This window comes from Schistocerca serialis, unplaced genomic scaffold, assembly GCF_023864345.2.
Source record: "Schistocerca serialis cubense isolate TAMUIC-IGC-003099 unplaced genomic scaffold, iqSchSeri2.2 HiC_scaffold_1261, whole genome shotgun sequence".
In the NCBI taxonomy this organism is placed as follows: Eukaryota; Metazoa; Arthropoda; class Insecta; order Orthoptera; family Acrididae; genus Schistocerca; species Schistocerca serialis.
In genome coordinates this window covers 7,511,040-7,528,986 of record NW_026047471.1, presented here as the reverse complement: position 1 = coordinate 7,528,986, position 17,947 = coordinate 7,511,040, and the positions used below count along the sequence as shown (strand labels likewise).

The 17,947-nt window shown below is 41.2% G+C and overlaps 1 pseudogene; it reads right to left on the bottom strand.

Annotated features, from left to right (window-relative positions):
• Positions 1–17,947, bottom strand: part of LOC126438173 (protein HIRA-like) — a 450,749-nt pseudogene that overhangs the window by 132,400 nt on the left and 300,402 nt on the right.

Here is a 17,947-nt window from a genome sequence, read left to right as displayed (position 1 = left end):
TAATGAAATACCACTTTGAAACGATCTGTCAGTTGCTTAATGAATTTCATAGTCAAACTTGTAAAAGTGCAATCCTATGAACAACCAAAGAAGAAATCCCTTTCCAACTGCAGAATAAAGAGGGACATTATTCAGGGTTCCTAGAAGCAACAGAGAAAAAGGAGATTCCCCGGACACACTGTGTAGTATGTACTGCACATTCACAATGAAAAATTACACACGTAAGATGCAAAAAGTGTGATGTGGTTCTCTGCATGGTGCCATGTTTTGAAAAATATCACACACTAAAGATATATTAGTATGTTTTAGTAACTGTGTACATTTCAAGCAAAGGAAAGTAATAAATTAAAATTAAAAAATTTAAAAAAGTAAATAAAAAGGGTTTTTAATTCATCCAGTGGCAGTCAAAGCCTGCATCAAAAATGAGAATGGGAAACCATTAAAGGAAACTGTACTGAACATGACGAGCTGAAAAAGAAAACATTGAGCAAGAAGAAGGTAGGCATTTACTATCTGCCCCGCCCCCCTCCCCCCTTAAACCAACCAATCTTATTGTGGAGAATCGACTTTAGGCTTTAATTACAAACCAAGCCATGGGCCTATCGAAAAATGAGTTATCCAGATATATGATTTGTTTAACTCAGAGTCCGGATATGTGCCATAATTTGGTTTTAAATTCCTGTAATTATTTTTTAATTAAGATAGTAGCAAGAACTGTCCAATATTTGGGCGTTTTCACTACACGCTACTCACTTTAACACTATATATCTTGGAACACATTCATTCGATGTTAAGGAAATTTTAATATGTTGTAGGCACACATATTGACGGAATAAGCCTCAAGTTATAGGAATTATTATTAAAAACGTTCCTATCATTTTTCTAAACCAACTGTTTATCAGCCCATAATAAACATATAACAGAAAGTGTTACTTAGTTCCAAGCTCTCTTTCATGGTCATCAGAAACTATGACCACTGAGACAGTACAGCGGTTCTGTATGCACCAGAACGTGCAGGATGCCAACAGTGGCCATAGCCTACAGCGACCACAGGGCTGAGTCCGCAGTCTACCGGCCAGGCGAATGCTGCATTTCCTCTTATCAGCCGGCCAAGTAGCCAGGACACTTGGCCCTTGTAGCCACGAAAGGGTTAAAACAAAGGCATTTTTCACTGTGGGAAGATATTTTCACAAAATTTCAGCCTCCAACTTCCTCCTCTGAATGTTAAAATATTTTATTGTCACTTACAAGAAAGAAGTGATTGTTGTAATAAAATTTAAAAAATCAGAGCTCATACCAAAAGATTTAAGTGTTCATTTTCCCTATGTGCTGTTTGAGGGTGAACAGTACAGGATGACTGAAGGTGGTTTGCCACACTAAGTGTGAATTGCAGAAAAGTCATGTAGATGTTCCACATTTGGAGCAATTCTGTTACCTTTCAAGAAAACTTTATTTATGACAGTATAAAACAGGGCAGTTGTGTGTTATTTAACAACTGAAACAAAATGGGGGATAGAGAAAAATATAAAATACCATGAGCAAACCTAATCTTGAATGAATGAAAACCTGCCTGTCGATAAACTACAGCTGATGATGATAACACAATCTACAGGATAAGGATCAGGAAGACATAAAAATTAAAGCAGAATAAATTATTTGCTTACATGCTGTGGTGCTACCAATTATGTAAACCATAAGTGAAACAAAAAGAAAAAAGTAATTAAAAATACACAAATTACAGCGATATGTGAATTCATTATCATATTCAGTAGATACTATCAAGAAGGGGTACCTCCAATGATGTGGAACAAGTCAAGGTATACACGTAACATATGAGAAAGATATGACAAACTTTTCAACAATAAACTATCACTACACTACTTAATGCTATTCACACTAATGCCATCTAAATTTAATCAAGATAATTAGTAATAAAGTTGTTTCTTTGAAAAATAATGCTGCCTCGTTAGTTTCATCATACAGCAGCTGTTTGTCTGCCATTAATAGCATACTATTTACTTGATTACAATGGTAGTTTTCAAGAATATTACTATACAGCTTCCTATATAAACCCACACTGCTACTGCCCATCTAGCTAACAGAATTCTTAAATATCTAAATCTGGGTATTTACATAATTTGTAGAAAAAGTGACTGATGAGGTATGTTTTAACTTTCTTTTGAATTGGTAGGGAGTCTCTCACTACAATTTCAGAGAGAAAGGAAACATTCATTTATCATTCACAAAAACAGCAACAGGGCTGGCAAACACAAAACGTTAAAGTAATTTCTTTGTCATGGCAAAAAAAAGAAGAGGAGACAAGGTTTGTGAGTTTTGGAGTGATGTATAAAAAATACACGACAGAAGATGGGATTCATTTTATCAGCATATCTAACAACTCAGCCTATTTTGTTTTTTTTCAGACAAATAAAATAAAATGCTCCATTTAATCTTCAAATACTGTTGCCAGTACAGTTTATAATAAATATGCAAAAGAAGACTTTTAAAAAGTGGAAAAGAACTTTAAGTGTGGAACATGAAAGGATCCCTATGAAATGCTACTTCTGTTTAGTGCCAGACCAATGATCAGAAAATTTTTAGTATAACTTCTATCTTAACAGTCACGTTTATTCCACGTGGAAAAATATATCTAAAAACAAAGATGATGTAAATTACCAAACGAAAGCATTGGCATGTTGATAGACACACAAACACAGAGGCAAATGTACTCTGTACTTCCGCCTCGACTGACATCTCTGCCCAAACTCTTTGCCTTTACAAATGTGTGCTTGTGTCTGTATATGTGCAGTTGGACGTGTGTGTGTGTGTGTGTGTGTGTGTGTGTGTGTGTGTGTGTTTGTGTGTTTGTGTGTTTGTTTGTGTGTCTATCAACATGCCAATGCTTTCGTTTGGTAAGATACATCATCTTCGTTTGTTCCCCTACCTCCCCCCCCCCCCCCCCCCCCCACCTCCGCCCACCACAGTAAAGTTGTGAAAGTAATCCATGTTAGCTTTTCACACTAAGGAACTAACAATTCATGAATAAAACATAATTCCATCAATGAAGGAGTCAACATTATCTTTCAGTAATTAAAATGAATTACAAATAATATTAATTAAACACACCTTCTCTTCCATTGTAAGTGGCTTCCCAAGTTCATCTTCTGAGAACTCTACAAAAGCAACAGTTCCATCCCATGAACAAGCCATCAACTGCAGACCTGTACAGCTCCATGACAGATCAAGCACAGATTTAGTAAACAACTCGTGCAACGCAACAAGAGGTCGTTTGAGTGCTGTAAGCCATACTGATAACGATCGATCTCGAGAACCAATTGCACAACAGCAGTACTGCTGAGGCTTCGATGAAGAACGATATTGTTTCTGCAGAATGTTGGAATTGAAGCGCTGTAACAATGAACAATTCATTAAAACTTCAGAGCAATGCAATATCAAGACAGCCTCTACACATTTTAAAAACAAAATTAATAAGTTTGTGTGATAGATAGATGCCAGTGGTTCGGTTATCATGTGTAATAATATAATGTGAACAGAAACTTGAAAATTACACAACTTTTCATGAAATTCTAGAATTAAAGATTTGTGTTCAGGAGCACATCCATAAAGGATGAAGGTGTTGCCACACATGCCCTTGTTGTTTTATTATAATTTGGTGATGGGTGCCATCAGTGTCACACTCTAACACTATGCAGGTCAAGCCCAAGCATGGCTCAGGCCACAACTTTGTGTTAAAAAGACCATGCCCGAGTATAGGTCTGGCCGTGATTTCTCAAAGCACGAGCATAAACCACACAAAAACTTGACTTACGGTGTATGAGAACAATGTACAGACATCTCGTTACCTGTCCACTAACTGACGATGCCTTCTGTTGTCAATTTCTAGAATTATGTCGAAAGAAACATTAGTAAACGTAAAAGATGCAGTCGCAATTGCCTGAGCGAATACAATTGCATTGATGTAATTTCAGGCACTTATTTGTTAGGTTTCACAGTTTACTGTAATTCTGCTATAAACACATCATGTTCATTGAGTAAGCAGAAATTTTGGAAGCTCACAAGGAAGAAATTGCTCAACAACTCACCGAGAACCTGTTTTTGGAAGAATAATTTACTTTCCATCATAATTAAATCTTGAAGCTTGGTCTTTTCTTAGTATGTGTTACTCTTGAAGATGCATCAATTACATATATGCCAGAAATACTTTAAATAATGGCATAAATGGTTGGTTTCCTAGACCCGATATTCTTCTAAGCAGCTGGTCTCCAACATGTTAAATAGCAAAAATTGGGAATGGTCGAAGGTTATAATCTCATAAAGATAATTTTAAATTCTAGATTATAAACTGTCAATCATTCCAACACACACACACACACACACACACACACACACACACACAGAGAGAGAGAGAGAGAGAGAGAGAGAGAGAGAGAGAGAGAGAGAGAGAGAGAGAGAGAGACCAATACTTGAATATTGCTCATCAGTATGGGATCCCTACCAGATAGGACTGACAGAGGAAATAGAGATGATCCAAAGAAGAGCAATCCATTTTGTTACAGGGTCATTTAGTAAACACTAAAGTGTCAACCAACTCTGGTGGCAGACACTGTAAGAGAGACGTTCTGCATCACAGTGAGACTTATTGTTAATGTTCCCAGATCATACGTTCCCAGAAGAGTCAACAAATACACTGAAGTGCCAAAGAAACTGGTACAGGTATGTTGTTGCTGTGGTCTTCAGTCCCAGTATATACCATGTATATAATATGTATATACCATGTATATACCATATAGGTATGCATATTCAAATATAGAGATATGTAAACAGGCAGAATACAGTGCTGCAGTTGGCAACGCCTATATAAGACAAGTGTCTTGGTGCAGTTGTTAGATCAGATACTGCTGCTACAAAGCAGGTTTTCAAGATTTAAGTGAGTTTCAATGTGCTGTTACAATCGGCACATGAGCGATGAGACACAGCATCTCTGAGGTAGTAAAGAAGTGGGAATTTTCCCATATGACTGTATCACGAGTGTACCATGAATATCAGGAATCCATTAAAACATCAAATCTCTGACATCGCTGCAGCTGGAAAAAGATCCTGCAAGAATGGGACCAATGGCAACTGAAGAGAATCATTCAACATGACAGAAGTGCAACCATTCTGCAAACTGCTGCAAATTTCAATGCTGGGCCATCAACAAGTGTCAGCATGTGATCCATTCAAAGGAACATTGATATGGGCTTTCGGAGCTGAAGGCCCACTTGTGTACCCTTGATGACTGCACAACACAAAGCTATATGCTTCACCTGGGCCCGTCAACAATGACATTGGACTGTTGATGACTGGAAACATGCTGCCTGGTCAGACAAGTCTCGTTTCAACTTGTATCGAGTATTTTGGACATGTACAGGTATGGAGACAACCACATGAATCCATGGACCTAGCATGTCAGCAGGGGACAGTTCAAGTTGGTGAAGGCTCTCTAATCATGTGGGACATAGGCAGTTAGAGTGATATAGGACACCTGGTACATCTAGATATGACTAACAGGTGACACGTACGTAAGCATCTTATCTTATCACCTGCATCTATTCATGTCCACTGTGCATTCTGATGGACTTGAGCAATTCCAGCAGGACAATGCAATACCAAACACGCCCAGAATTGTTACAGAGTGGCCCCCGGGACACCCTTCCAAGTTTAAACACTTCTACTGGCCACCAAAATCCCCGGACATCCGGACATGAACATTTTTTTTTTTTTTTTTTTTTTGGTAATCAGTCTACTGACTGGTTTGATGCGGCCTGCCACGAATTCCTTTCCTGTGCTAACCTCTTCATCTCAGAGTAGCACCTGCACCTACGTCCACAATTATTTGCTTGACGTTTTCCAATCTCTGTCTTCCTCTACAGTTTTTCCCCTCTACTGCTCCCTCTAGTACCATGGAAGTCATTCCCTCATGTCTTAGCAGATGTCTTATCATCCTGTCCCTTCTCCTTATCAGTGTTTTCCACATATTCCTTTCCTCTCCAATTCTACGTAGAACCTCCTCATTCCTTACCTTATCAGTCCACCTAATTTTCAACATTCGTCTATAGCACCACATCTCAAATGCTTCGATTCTCTTCTGTTCTGGTTTTCCCACAGTCCATGTTTCACTACCATACAATGCTGTACTCCAGAAGTACATCCTCAGAAATTTCTTCCTCAAATTAAGGCCGGTATTTGATATTAGTAGACTTCTCTTGGCCAGAAATGCCTTTTTTGCCATAGCGAGTCTGCTTTTGATGTCCTCCTTGCTCCGTCCGTCATTGGTTATTTTACTGCCTAGGTAGCAGAATTCCTTAACTTCATTGACTTCGTGACCATCAATCCTGATGTTAAGTTTCTCGCTGTTCTCATTACTGTGTACTCATTAGACTGTTCATTCCGTTCAGCATATCATTTAATTCTTCTTCACTTTCACTCAGGATAGCAATGTCATCAGCAAATCGTATCGTTGATATCCTTTCACCTTGTATTTTAATTCCACTCCTGAAGCTTTCTTTTATTTCCATCATTGCTTCCTCGATGTACAGATTGAAGAGTAGGGGCGAAAGGCTACAGCCTTGTCTTACACCCTACTTAATATGAGCACTTCATTCTGGATCGTCCACTCTTATTATTCCCTCTTGGTTGTTGTGCATATTGTATATGACCCGTCTCTCCCTATATCTTACCCCTACTTTTTTCAGAATCTCTAACAGCTTGCACCATTTTATATTGTCGAACACCTTTTCCAGGTCGACAAATCCTATGAAAGTGTCTTGATTTTTCTTTAGCCTTGCTTCCATTATTAGCCGTAACGTCAGAATTGCCTCTCTCGCCCCTTAACTTTTCCTAAAGCCAAACTGATCATCACCTAGCGCATTCTCAATTTTCTTTTCCATTCTTCTGTATATTATTCTTGTAAGCAGCTTCGATGCATGAGCTGTTAAGCTGATTGTGCAATAATCATCGCACTCGTCAGCTCTTGCCGTCTTCGGAATTGTGTGGATGATGCTTTTCCGAAAGTCAGATCGTATGTCGCCAGACTCATATATTCTACACACCAACGTGAATAGTTGTTTTGTTGCCACTTCCCCCACTGATTTTAGAAATTCTGATGGAATATTATCTATCCCTTCTGCCTTATTTGACCGTAAGTCCTCCAAAGCTCTTTTAAATTCCGATTCTAATACTGGATCCCCTATCTCTTCTAAATCAACTCCTGCTTCGTCTTCTATCACATCAGACAAATCTTCACCCTCATAGAGGCTTTCAATGTATTCTTTCCACTTATCTGCTCTCTCCTCTGCATTTAACAGTGGAATTCCCGTTGCACACTTAATGTTACCACCGTTGCTATTTTTAATGTCACCAAAAGTTGTTTTGACTTTCCTGTATGCTGAGTCTGTCCTTCCCACAATTATATCTTTTTCAATGTCTTCACATTTTCCTGCAGCCATTTTGTCTTAGCTTCCCTGCACTTCCTATTTATTTCATTCCTCAGCGACTTATATTTCTGTATTCCTGATTTTCCCGGAACATGTTTGTACTTCCTCCTTTCATCAATCAAGTGAAGAATTTCTTCTGTTACCCATGGTTTCTTCGCAGCTACCTTCTTTGTACCTATGTTTTCCTTCCCATTTTCTGTGATGGCCCTTTTTTGAGATGTCCATTCCTCTTCAACTGTACTGCCTACTGCGCTATTCCTTAGTGCTGTATCTATAGCGTTAGAGAACTTCAAACCTATCTCGTCTTTCCTTAGTACTTCCGTATCCCACTTCTTTGCGTATTGATTCTTCCTGACTAATGTCTTGAACTTCAGCCTACTCTTCATCACTACTATATTGTGATCTGAGTCTATATCTGCTCCTGGGTACGCCTTACAATCCAGTATCTGATTTTGGAATCTCTGTCTGACCATGATGTAATCTAATTGAAATCTTCCCATATCTCCTGGCCTTTTCCCAGTATACCACCTCCTCTTGTGATTCTTGAACAGGGTATTCGCTATTACTAGCTGAAACTTGTTACAGAACTCAATTAGTCTTTCTCCTCTTTCATTCCTCGTCCCAAGTCCATATTCTCCTGTAAACTTTTCTTCTACTCTTTCCCCTACAACTGCATTCCAGTCACCCATGACTATTAGATTTTCGTCCCCCTTTATATACTGCATTACCCTTTCAATATCCTCATTATTGGGCATATCTGGGATGCCTTGCAACGTGCTGTTCAGAAGAGATCACCACCCCCTCGTACTCTTGCAGATTTATGGACAGGCCTGCAGGATTTATGGTGTAAATTCCCTCCATCCCTTCTTCAGACATTAGTCGAGTTCATGCCACATCATGTTGCGGCACTTCCACGTGCTCACAGGGGTCCTACATGATATTATGCAGGTGTAGCAGTTTCTTTGGCTCTTCAGTGTATATAGCTTCCTTCTATGTATATCTCATGAAAAGATCATGAGCATGAATTAGAAACATTGAGCCCACACAAAGCCTTACCAGCAACCTTCCTGTGAACTATTCGTGACTGGTACAGGGAAGAGGCTGTGACAGTGGTACACATAGTACCATCCACCACACACCATAAGATGGCTTGGTGAGTACAGATGAATAGAGAAAGACATATTTGTCAACAATAAAATAAGTTATTAATCATGGAGAAAAATAATGTAATATGAACATGATGTTTCTGAATGGAACACTGAATTAGACATGCAGTAAAACAATGAAAATACATACTACATTCATTGTCCTGTGTGTGTGAAAAAGTGCCTACACCAGCAAGTCACGTGCACTGGCAAACTTTCTCATCACAACATGATGTCATTTGCACATCAATAACGAGAGACCATTGCAGATAGAAATAAAATAAAACCAACAAGGTTTCGTATCACATTCACAATTAGAAATAGTGGTTCAAGTACTCATTTCATAAATTGCAGTTTACTTTTTATTCTTTTCCAGGTATATATTTTCTGTCTAATAATTATTATTACCTAACTAGTAAAATAATGTTATTGAGCTGTGACTTCTTGCGATGCTCTTAGCAGGATAGTTTCTCTGTCATGCTTTGTGGTGTCATGGTTGGCTAGCACCGTCTATTTAGGATGGCTGTGGCTGGCAAGGTAAGACTCAGTCGGGGGCAGCAAAGGAGACTTGGTCGGGGCAGTGATGGAGACGTGGTTGGGGACATTGACAGAGGGAAGATAGCGCATGGAGCATCGTGAGTAGTCAGTCGATGCTTAGTGTACTGCAGTGGGCATAGTGTTGACATTCCAGCGCCTGGGTCTGGCGGCGAGTGGAACTGGAGTGCGAAAGCAGTCACCAGTCATCACAGGCTCTGTTTAAGAGTCGTGTCTATCTTGAGTCCTGAGGAGAGCATGGGAGTTTACCCAGGTGTGCATGTTAACAGCGAGCTCCTGGACTAACTTTAAGCAATGAGCAATTATGTTGTGGAACTTTTGGATGTGTAAACCATCTTGGATGAGGGTCCACGATACTTGGTATTGCAAGTCCATGAAACTGCACTGTGCCCTGATTCCACTGCATTTATTTTGAATTGTAAGTGTGGCTGATATTCAGTGATTCATTTTTTATTATTATTGTTAATGTATTAAGTGGTAAATTTTATGAATCAAAGTTAATTCTCTACATAAAACTTCAGCTGCTAATTTAAACTAGAATTGCAAACTTCTTCCTTGTTGGCAACTATAATGGTAACGATTTTGCGCCATCAAATGGTGCTTTGGTATTTAAGGTTGTGTGCAGACTGTCTGGTCATTATCACCTTGAGATAGTGGTGATTTATAAATTTATCAAGTGAAATTTCATATCATTGGAGATTGTTTAACGAACTATTGCTTTAATAGTAATTGTAGTTGTCACACTATAACATTTAACGTCTCGTCCTGTATTTGTCGCTACCCAGTGCTTGCCAGTTGGCTTTAGTTTTTTGTGAATTGTGTGTTAATACTGGGTTTGTCTGTTCTAGAAGCTGTTATTGGTGTGTGCAGGCCCTCCTGCTCATTGTTGTCACTTGAGCTCTCAAGCACGGATTTCAGACACGCGGCCGAAATGAAGGCCAAATGTCGACTATCTCACAGGTCTCACAGTCTGAGATCCAAAATATCAGAATGAGACTTCTCTCTGTGTTTTTCCAAGTGGGGCAGTGAACAATGCTGTACCATGACTAATTCTTTTTTTTTAATGGATCGAAATATGGAAAGAAAGAGAACAATTTGACATCCTGTACATTACAATATCAAGAAGAATATTTACCTTGTCTTGCAGCTATCAAATATTGAAGAAAGACATTTTAACACCAAAGCTGCTGTTTATATACTAAATAACTCATTTAAGGCTCTGCCCATTGTCATAAGTCACATTTATTATCTAGCATGATGTGATCCACATGACAACAATATTTTATACACAATGGAGAATTTGTTCTTATTGGATATTGGGTTACACTGTGTGTCATGCTGGCTTGTTTGGAGTAGGTGCTGTTGTAATTTTGACAGATGACAGATGCGAAAATTATGACATCTACAATAAATGAACCAGCATGACACAGTGTAATCAACAGGACACTCTTGAAGACAGTTTTGTAAGATGCTGTCTACTTGGAAGCATAGTGCCTCTGAGAGTCAAATGAGAGATTTGTCCCACAGGTAATCTAGACAGGACATTGGCATTAGCATGTTGTGTTGTCTATCAATAGAAAATAGAATACTTGTAACTGGTGAGGAAGAGGGTCCAACATAAAATATACATAATAATTTATTTTGTCAAGAAATGATTGAAGATCTTAAGTTGGTAGGCCCTTGAATTTTTTCCATGCTTTACATATGTTGTCAATTCATTTGAAGTCCTTTAAGATTCAACATGTAGATGAAATACTCAACTCGCTTGTGAAAGAGTTCATTCTTTTGTAGGTTACACTTTAGCCCATTCTGTTGAAGTGGTCAGGAATGGCAGACATAAGTTCATCATTTACTACTGTATTGTCCTGATACTTGTCTGATCAGAATGTTTTGACTCATCTGCTCAAAAACACTGGAAAACTGCTGGTGTGCTAGCAATTCTGAAAAGCAATTTATTGTATCTGTGTAATCCAAATGGATAATGATGACCATGAATTTACAGGATTGTCTGTATAGCTGCAACTGTAAATAAGATTAGGATAAACCAATTCCCGAAAAGTACTGTCCACCTGATAGTCTTGACAAGAGCTCTTCTTGCCTTGGGATGAGACTGTTCTATTGAGCCTTCAAGGTTTTGTTAGGATGGTGTTTGTTTTGTTTTATACAGTGATAAAAATGCCACTGAAACACACATGCTGATCCTCTAGTTGCATATGAAAAAATTGGAGACACATGACAACTTACTTTGCAATGTGTTCTGTTAAAAATTACCTCTACTTTCCACTGATAACTCAAAATTTATAAAATAAGAAACTCTTTGACATAATTGTGCAATATGGTTTAAATCTCATTTTAGGGATAGCAACTAACTATGAATCCAGAAAGGTCTGGGGTCAATCCTAGTTATTCTTTAGTAATGACAGTGACCTCGTTAAAAGAGTGCAAATGAGAGAGTAAAAGTTCAGACCACTCTCTTGCCACTGGGTTGGGAAATGCTCCTAAGGGCAGAAAATTCAACAACAATCAGCAGAATATTTATACAGAAGTTAATGGAAACCACTGCATTAAAGACATTTAATATGATTTCCACAATATATGCAGTCATCAAAATTAAATATATTGATAATTTTCATTGAAAAACATTCTGGCGGTAAACTATTCTCACATTTGAATCTTCAAATGACGCTGCTCAGGAAAATAAGAATATATTCTACAAATCGAAGCATTGCATGTAATGTTGTAGGGAAAGAGGATAATCTGAAACAACAGTTCTGTTACTAAGGGATTGATTTTGCATTGCTTTAGGGTGCAAAAAACAATTGAGGTCATACGTGTCCAAATCAAAACTACAGAACACGAAGACAGAGAGGAGTTAAAAATGACTATATGTCAATTACAACTGACATAATAGAAGACAGCTAAAAACAGGCACATGGAAAAAGATGATGATGATTTAGCTACGTCATCAGCACCCTAGCATTAAAGTTATACTGAAGAAGATTTCCATAATCTATGGAAGGAGATCAATAAACTGGAAAACTACGTTTGATCCCACCACAGGAAACGTAAAGCAACACCAGAAATGTGAGGTTCAGAAAAGCCCGTAATAAAACCCCAGTGAGACACAGCGGGATAACGAAACAAAATCATGGGGAAAATACCTGTAAAGATGCTGTTAAGAAAGGGACCAATAAGTGTGGCTGGATGACAACTTAGAAATAATATGTGACACATTAAGATTGCACACCAAGTATTTTGGGAAGAATTCCAGACACTGCACAAAATTTTAAGACACAAACAATATTCGCCTTGTTATCATTTACAATAGAGAGAAGATCCTGTGGGATATCCAGTTCAAGCCTCAGGTCGGCAAGAGAACACAATCGGTTAAAAGATGTCAACTTTGTCCCGCGTCTGACATACTGGGGGCTCCTCCCAACGTAAGAGCAAGCCGTGTGTCACTGGGCAATATGTCCCACTCTAAGCAAAGTAAGGGCTACTTCTTCACACCATCGCAAGCGAAAGGAGGTGATCCATGGTCACACTGAAGTTTAGATGGAACGTAGTTTACTGTTCCTCACTTCTAGCTACTGGGACTCCCACCAAAATGTTGCCTTTCTGGTCACAAATGAAGTGACAGCCCACAGAGGGACTGAACAGCTGGCAGGAGGAGGAAGGGAGCAAGCCTCCTTAGCAGTAGCATCAGTGAGTTCATTACCCTGGATGCCTATGTGCCTTGGAAACCAGCACAAAACGATTTCCTTGTTTTGCCTGGGCAAGAGAAGGAGAGTGTCCTGCACTTGTTGCACCATCCAATCTGTTGGGTACATCTGTCCAACAGCAAGAAGGGCACTTTGAGAATTGGAGCAGATGATAATTTTTTTGTCACAGCACTGTCTCATCTGCTCCATTGCCCTCATGATAGCAAACAATTCCACATAATAAACTAAAAACTGCTCTGGGAGCCCTATCCTGAGGACAGTGTCAGGGAACACGACAGAACAACCAAAAACATCTCCCTGCTTAGAACCATCTGTGTAGACAGTAATAAAATCTGAGTGGCTACGTAAAAATTCATTAAATTTAATTTTATAAACATGGTCTGGGGAACAATGCTTCTTGTAAATAGTTAGTTCTAAAAGCAATCTAGGCCTTGGTAGTAGCCAGGGGGATACCCTACTCCACCCCTGGCTTTGGACCTTAATGCCCCCCCCCCCCCCCCCCTCTGTAATAATTCAAGGCTCTCCCTTGCACAGATCCCAAATGGCCATGTTGCTTGTGGTTGGTGATTGAATAGCCATTCCAGTGGCAGCTGAACAATGTAACTGGATGCTGGCGATGTAGGAACGGACAAAGGTCTATATGTGTGGCATACCACGAGAAGAAGACGTCCAATAGACAGCGGAGGCTCACCAGCCTGTGCACACAAACTAACAACAGGGCTCGTGTGGTAAGTCCCTGTTGACAACCTAATACCCTCGTGGTGAATGGCATCCAGCACTTGAAGGAATGAAGGCCTTGCTGACCCATAAATCTGGCATCCGTATTCTAGCTGGGGTTGCACGAAGGCCTTATGAAGTTGGAGCAGACATGCTCTGTCGGCTCCCCAAAACCTGTGATTAACACATTTAAGGATGTTTAAGGCCTTGAGAAATCTCAGTTTCATTTCTTTAAGGTGTGGCAACCATGTTAACTTCTCATCAAAGATAAGACCCAGACACTTCACCTTTTCCTTAAAAGTGAGATCAGTACCCTGAGTTTTTAAACGGGCAAATTAAACAGAGCGCAGGAACGATTAAAAGCAACACAAACTGTTTTCTCTAATGAGAAATTAAAACCCATGGTGCGAGACCATTCCTCCAACCATCTGATCGTCAGTTGCAACAGCATGCCCAGAACTTAAGGTGACGGGACTGCTGGTGCTTACCAATCCCCAGCTCAGGAACCCCGGGGTCGCCAAGCCCGTACCCAGCAAATGAATGCCGAGCCCCTGGGGGCACGTGGAAAAACGGCTGAAACAACGACATACAGAAATGGAAGTCGAAAACTAAAAATTAAATGGACTTTGCCACAGTGGTTTGGCGGGTAAAAAGTAAAAGACGGTCAACAGCCTGCCCGTCATATGCTAAAACAGCCGATAACTCATGAGGGCAAACCCAAGTGGGAACATAAACGGTTAAAAATTGGGCATTCCATAAGGAAGAGGCTGGCAGTTACAACTTGGGCACAATGTGTACAAAGTAGTGGGGTAGCGCCACTTATCAAATGACGATGGCTAAAAAGGCAGTGCCCTATACGCAGTCTAGTTAAAATGACCAATCCCAGCAGAAGGGCCAAGAGAAGGTTGTCCAAGCTGCTGGGAGAGGCTTAATAAGCCCATGAAGGGAGGACCATTGACGATGCCAAACGGACACTACCTCCTGACAGATAGAAACACAGAGATCATTGGAGGGACTGAAGTACGAGGACTGCAGCCTTGGAAGCAGTATCAGCAGGCTCGTTTCCTGGCAGACCAACATGACCAGGAACCCACAGAAATATCACACTGCTCCACCAAGAGTGAGCTGGTGACAGTTTTCCTGGACCAACTGCACTAAGGGATGGGTGGTGTACAGTGCACTTAGACTTTGAATGGCATTAAGTGAGGCTGAGCAGAGGACACAATTGAAAAGGCTGTGTTGTCGGATGTACTCCGTGGTCTGACAAATGGAGAAGAGCTTGGCTGTAAATACTGAGCAGTGTGCCAGAAGCCAATGTCGAAAGACACAGGTGCCAATGACGAAGGCACATGCAACCCTACGGTCAGTCCAAGAGCCATCAGTGTATACAAAGGTACTATTGCGAAGTTCCATGCGAAGGTCGTGAAACTGAAGGTGATAGACCAAGGCTGGATTAGTGTCCTTAGGAAGCAAATGAAAGCCAATGTTAACATGGGCTGCTTCACAAAGCCAATGTGGTGAAGGGTTCACACCCACCGGGAAAGTTGCAGGTAGTGTGAAGCTAAGCCGCTGTAGCAAAAGCTGAACGGACTCCAGGAGGTGTCAGAGAAGAGGGACGCGCCCCATACTGGCCATCACAGGAATCATTGAAGGAGGTGGCATAGGATGGGTGGCTACGCATGGCAGACAAACAGCATGCATACCTGCTGAGGAGGAAGTCACCGTGGTAGGACAGTGGTAGTTCAGCAGCTTCTGTTAAACTCTCAACCAGGCTAGTGTAAAAGGCACCCGGGGCCAAACGGATGCCACAATGGTGGATAGTGCTGAGACAGCATTAAGAGGGATGAAAGGGCAGACGCGTCAACAAAGCACCCATAGTCGTGTTTCGAATGGACAAGGGACCGGTACAAACAGAGGATGGTATTCGATCAGCACCTCAGGAAGTACCATTCAGGACATGTAGGACTTTGAGGAATTGAGAACAGCGGGCTGCCAGGTAAGACACATGGGAGGACAAAGAGAGTTTCCTATCAAGCATGAGCCCGAGGAATTTTGTAGTTTCAATGAAGAAAAGGGCAAAAGGCCAAAGATATAAAGATGGTGGGAAAAACCAATTACGTCGACAGAAATTCATACAGACAGTTTTGTCAGTGGAAAAACAAAAGCAATTGTCAATGCTCCACGACTAAAGACGATCAACACATCGCTGAAGATGCCGCTCTGTCAGACAGGTCCATGGAGAACTGCAACAGATGGAAAAATCGTCAAGAAAAAGGGAGCTGGAGATGCCTGGTGGCAGAAAAGCCATTATAGGATTAATGGTGACAGCAAAGATGCCAACACCCCGGATGAAACTCTGAGGCACACTGTTTTCCTGGATAAAGGTGTCTGACATGGCAGAATCTACACGCACCTTGAAAACTCAGTCTTTTAAAAATGCCTGAAGGAAACAGGGCAGGCAGCCATGGAAGCCCCACGTGCAGAGACTATGGAGGATATCAGTTCTCCTGCAGGTGTTGTAGGCCTTCTTCAAATCGAAAAACATAGTGACAGTCTGGGATTTCTGCAGAAAACCATACATGACATGGGTGGCTAAAGTAAGTAAATCCACACTGCGCACACGTCAGTAAATTGCGAGACTCGAGCCACCGTACCAGAAGGGCATTAATCATGTGTTCCATCACCTAGCAAATGCAGCTGGTAAGAGAGATGGGGCGGAAGCTAGAAGGAACGTTTTTGTCCTTACCGGGTTTAGGTATAGGTATGATGGTGGCTTCAAGCAAGTGTCTGGAAAATGTGTCCTCTGCCTAGATGCGGTTGTATGTGTTAAGCAGAAAGTGCTTGACAGCAAGAGAAAGGTGCTGCAACATTTGAATGTGGATGGTGTCTGGCCCTGGGGCTGAGGATTGGAATGAACTTATCGCCAGAGCCTCCTCCGCTTGTTTCCGATGGATGAAGGCAGGGTGATAGTGGGAAGAGCTCAAAAGTTCTGCAAAATGGTGGCCCAAGGTGTTGAAGATAGCAATAGGATCCACGCTGATGTTGTCTCCGTGTGCGAATTGCATCACGGCATGCCTCAGTCCACCAAGGGACTGGGACACAATTTGGTAAAGAGGAAGTGTAAGGATTGGAATGTTCTGCAGTGGTATGGATAACTTTTGTGAGAAATTCCACCTGGTCATCACAACTGTGGAAATCTTGCTCTTCAAAGGTCACCAGGGAGGACTAAAGCTGCCAGTCAGCCTTAGTAAGCTGCCATTTGGGTGTGCATGCAGATAGAGTACAAGTCAGAAAATGGATAGCACATAGGAAATGGTTGCTCGAGTAAGTGTCAGAAAGAATGGAACACTCAAGACGATAGGCAAGCTGGCAGTGGAGAAGGATAGGTCCAAATGGGAGTGCAAGGAGTCGGAAAGGAAAGAGTATGCTCCGGTGTTAAGGCAGAAGAGGTTAAGTTGGTTAAGAATATCAGCCAAGAGAGCACCTCTCTCACAGGTCCTGGGAGAACCCCAAAGGGGATAACATGCATTAAAGTCACTGAGTAATAAAAATGGGGGAGGCAGCTGCCCAATAAGCTGAAAGAAGTGTGCCCTGGTGACATCGAATGACAAAGGGACATAAATGGTACAGACGGAAAAAAAATCAGGTAGGGAAAGGAAAGCTGAACTGCAACAGCTTGAAGCTGGATAGTCAGGTAGGTGGGTTGACTATGAATGTCATCCTGTATGAGCAGCATGATGCCCGCATGAGATGGAATTCTGACCTCTGAGAGAAGGTCAAAATGAATCGGTAAGAAATGTGAAAGCTCAATACGGGTGTGAGGGTGCAATTTTGTTTCCTGAATGCAGAGTACAAGGGGACGCTGTGATGCTAAAAGCAGCTGTAAATCCTCTTTGTGGCACCAAAGGCCGCGAACGTTTCATTGGAAGAGTGTAATGATGAGGAAGAGATGAAGGGGTGTCACCTCGGTGGCTGCCCAGTGACAGTTGGTGAAGAGAGACTACGATGGGGCACAGAAGCAGGAGTATCCTGCCCCATGGGGTCCACAGAAGCATCAGCTTGATTGTGTTGTCGGCCTGTGGAGTCCAACACTGAAAAACAGTTGGTGTGAGCACTGGCGACACGGAGGCTAGCCGGGTTACTGTATGAAGTGGCAACACCATTGTAGAGGATCTTTGAGTTGGTGAAGGAGAAGACCTTTTGCCTTTGGTGGACTTACTTCAGCCTTTCCAGTTAGAGGAAGACTCGAGTGTTGTTCCACTGGAGGAATGGAGGAAGTCTTCATGGAAGTACTCCTTCTGTCCTTCCTGGC